Source organism: Bombina bombina, chromosome 7, assembly GCF_027579735.1.
Source record: "Bombina bombina isolate aBomBom1 chromosome 7, aBomBom1.pri, whole genome shotgun sequence".
Taxonomy (NCBI): Eukaryota; Metazoa; Chordata; class Amphibia; order Anura; family Bombinatoridae; genus Bombina; species Bombina bombina.
The window spans coordinates 414,867,798-414,871,973 of NC_069505.1; the positions used below are offsets into that span (position 1 = coordinate 414,867,798).

Genomic DNA, 4,176 nt, shown 5'->3' on the forward strand with positions numbered 1-4,176 from the left:
TAGAACATAGGAATCGGCTGAAAGCAACTCAGCAAACCTTAAACCAGGTGGCGGCAATCTAGCTAGGAGAGTAAGTACCCCCCGCTAGGAAATTGAACCACGCCCGTGAATGCCTACACAAGCGGAGCTTAGCTGCACGCACAGACTTAGGGAGTTCTCGGCAACATCAAATGGGGGGAGGTGCCCCAGGCGCGCGCCTGCGAAGACTACCCTCCCCCTGGGCCAGCCGTCACTCTACCTCTAATGGCAAACCGGGGCGTGGGACAACCGCCTAGCCAGGGTGTGATATTATAAAGCTCCAGACCAGTAGGACCAGGTGTGACAAGGCGCGTGTACATGCTGTCGTAGTAAGGCCTGATGATGGCTCCAAAAACATACAAGGGTTTGTCAAGGCTGCTTCAGAGAGCCCTTCTCCTCCTCCTCAGACAGAAATGGTTTTGTGATGGCTGTTACTGCTGCAGGAGGGGGGAGATCTCGCTTCACCGTTTCTTTACTGCGGTCCCTCTGTTCTGTCATACTGGCTACCTTCCTAACAGCCTCTTGAGGTATATGAGCCTCTCTCTCTCTGCTCCGGTCCTCAGTCTCCTTGCTGTAACTCCTCTTGGTGAGAAGAGGACGTGCCCTGTCTGAACGATCACTTCTGTCAAAGATAACTGCCTTATCAAATCTCTTATTCCTTTCAAATCGGTCACCGCGATCCTTCTCTGACTGATCACGGCTGGAGCTTCCCCTTTGAAGAGGTCGCCGGGAATCTTGGCTCTCAGCTGATGATTGCTGCAGTGCAGAGAATCTATTTAGAGTGCTGGTGCCTGAACGTCCAGATTCTGGAGCTGCCTCAGCTGGTTTGGCTCCAGTTCCACCACTGCTTCCTTTTCCCCAACTCAGTCTTCCACCAGGTGCAAGCAGTTGGTTAGAATCAATGGCACCAAGCTTAGTAATCTTGCTGATCCTAGTGGTGTCAATTGACCGGCTTCCTTTAGTTATAGGCACAGTGTTCCAGCCATCATCTGTGGACTGGCCTCCATGGCTGCCAGTAGGTCGCCCAGTTGGTTCGCGTCTCTTTTCCTGCTTTGACATAATTTGATGGACTTTGACTTGCTCCCTTTGTTTCTCCATTTCTGCTTCTTTATGGATCTGATCTATTGTTTTGGGCCCCTGCTCACCTCGTCGAGGAACCCAGTTACACAATCGCAAATCAATGACATGCTGTAACATGAAACGAATATGAGACGATGTCTTCCTTTCCTTTATTATTTTCTCAAGCTGGGTGAAATACTGGTCCATCGGAGGCTTGGCTTTCTCAAAATCCAAGTCCTTTCCAATAGTGGACAGAAGTCTACATAAACATTCCAATGACTCCTCATCATGATTCTTCAGCAGTTTTACAACACAATCATGCATGATGGCTTCAGTCAGCATCTTCAGCTTAAAAAGTTCTCCAATAAATTTGATGTTCCCCAGAGATCATCGTCGTGCACTATCCCGGGCCTCATTCAATTCATCATTTAGGCGAGTCTTTTCCTCTGGTGATACAGCAGCATCCATCTCCTTTTGCTTTTTCTCAAACACCTCATCGTCATCTTTATCCTTCTCAAACTCTTTCTGGCAGCGGTTAAGAAGCAGCTTTCGAAAGTTAACAGTGACTCCTGGTTTATCTGTGGTTGGGACCTTAAGCCCCATAAGGCAACGGCACATATTGGCATATGCAACGGAGAAGTTTGGCTCAGAAATGGCCTTCCCAAATATTAAATCAATTACTCCCATTAGCCGATCTTCTGTGTCTATGGCGAGGTCAGTGACTTGCTTCATAAGTTGCTGAAACATCTGAGGTGTAAGCTTGTTAAGAATACTGCGCACCCTGCGGAATAATTCCTGTGTCTTCAGATTCTCTGGATCATCTTCCTCACTAGACCGCTTGCTACCTGGTTTCCATGCCTTCTCTGCTTTGTTCAGTTGGACATTCTCATTTAGAGAAACTGTTGCAATGAGTGTACGTGGCTCTTTGCGTGGACCCTGCTGGGACCTCCTTGGGCCCATCCCAGCTGGAGGCCCGCGATTGCCTGTGGAAGGCCTTCCAAAGTTAGCAAAAGAAGGGGTGAAATCTGGCCCACAGTTCATACCAGTGAGGCGAGTGGGGTCCAGCGGCCGGAAAGGAGTCTTGTTAGCTTTCTCCAGAACTACATCTGTAATCTGTGGTAACCCTTCTGGTTTCTGCATGCTAGCCACAATGAACTGGAAACCCAACAAGAATTCTCGGTCATAGCTCTTTTTTTCTTCTGGGTTCAAAGGCTTCCATTGCTCCTCTTTATATTTGTACTTGTGATCTCCAGGTTTAATGTTCTCTGCATCCAATTTATCTTCTTTCTCTTCCCAGGTCTCATCTTGATCCTCAGGTGGGGCACTTGGAACAACATCTTGCTCAGGCACTGCACTTGATGGCTTAATAGCTGCTTCTGTGTCAGCAGAACCCTCATCCAGCAGGTCACCCACTGCTTCTTTCTTGTTTAAATCTTTCATTTTTCGTTTTTTTTTGGGAGCAGAAACAGCAACTTGCACATGGCTCTCAGAGCTCTATGATGGAACAGCTGATTGCGTAGGAGTCGGAAGTTCTGCAGAGCTGGTCTTTTCCTTTTCCTTATCTTTAACAGAGTTACTAGCAGAAGACAAAGGCTGCTCCTCTGGTTCAGCGATGGGACTCACATGGTCCTCTGGCTGAATGCATGGTGTCTCTGGTTCTAGATGCCCTGGATTACCCTCTCCATTTGTTAAAAGCAATTCTTCAGGCTGAACAATGGGAGACTCCAAAGAAGGCTCAGGCTGACAAACTGAGGGTGGATTCAATTCTATAGGAGGTGTAATTACCTCCTCCGATATCCCATTAGTATGGACATCTGGTGATGTTACTATAGGCTCTGGAGTATCAACTTGAGCAGGTTCTAAAGCTGGCTCCTCAGGCTCTAGAGGGATAGGCTCAGATAGAGGTTTGTGAGCAAGATGCTGAATGTGGGATACTGGATCAGCAGCCAATTCAAGTGGCTCATCCTTAACCAAGGCAGACACTTTTGGAACAGAAACCTCAGGTTGGGTACTTGGGAGGTTCTCTGCTTGAGGCAGGGATGTGACAGTTTTTTGTACCAACTCTGTCTGTGCAGTAAGAGACTCTACATGTGGCACCTCCTGAAGGGTAGGAATCTCAACAATAGACACAGCCTGTTGTATGTGAGCTTCTGGTAGGGTCACAGTCTGCATAGTATGGGTCTCTACTGCAGTCTGCTTTCCCCTCTGCACCACGGCCCCCGTGGTGTTTGGGCCGCAGACACCACACATGCCACTACCTGGGGAGTCAAAAACTAACGTCCTTGGGCTTAAGGAAGTGAGCCGCGTAGCCCTCATCCTGCCTCAGACACCCTGCTAATAAAAAACACCCTAGTGATGTCCAGCCTAAGTGATTGCCGCCTTGCCAATGAAAGGGAGGGCGGGAGGGAAGCTGTGAAGACAAGCTGGAAAGAGGGTTTGGGGCCTGTAGCTTGGCTTCTTAAAGGTGAGCCTTATCCCCACCCACACAACTGCAACATTGTTGCCACTTCACAGCAGCACACTCCTAAGGGCCTTAATTCTTATGTTCATTCTGGGATATGCTGCCCTCCACTGTCTTAAGTAATTAAATGCCCTATCCTCCTGGCTTGCTGTAATAACTTACCAGTCATAAAACTGACTGACACATAACTTAACTTATAACTTAACTTTACCATAAATGACTTTAGTAATACATAACTTGAATAACGACACAAACACATGGTGTGGGTATAAAGACCCATAGGGTCCGCATTTATTATAGAACATAGGAACCGGCTGAAAGCAACTCAGCAAACCTTAAACCAGGTGGCGGCAATCTAGCTAGGAGAGTAAGTACCCCCCGCTAGGAAATTGAACCACACCCGTGAATGCCTACACAAGCGGAGCTTAGCTGCACGCACAGACCTAGGGAGTTCTCGGCAACATCAAATGGGGGGAGGTGCCCCAGGCGCGCACCTGCGAAGACTACCCTCCCCCTGGGCCAGCCGTCACTCTACCTCTAATGGCAAACCGGGGCGTGGGACAACCGCCACAATAGATAGCCCACAGGCACAGCTCTTGCCGCCACCCACATAGGTGTAATAATATAGCACGCCTCAA

The 4,176-nt window shown here is 48.6% G+C and overlaps 1 pseudogene; it reads right to left on the minus strand.

Moving 5' to 3' along the window:
* Positions 1-387: 387 nt before the first annotated feature.
* On the minus strand, positions 388-3,327 carry LOC128636409 (eukaryotic translation initiation factor 4 gamma 1-like; annotated as a pseudogene).
* Positions 3,328-4,176: the final 849 nt, after the last annotated feature.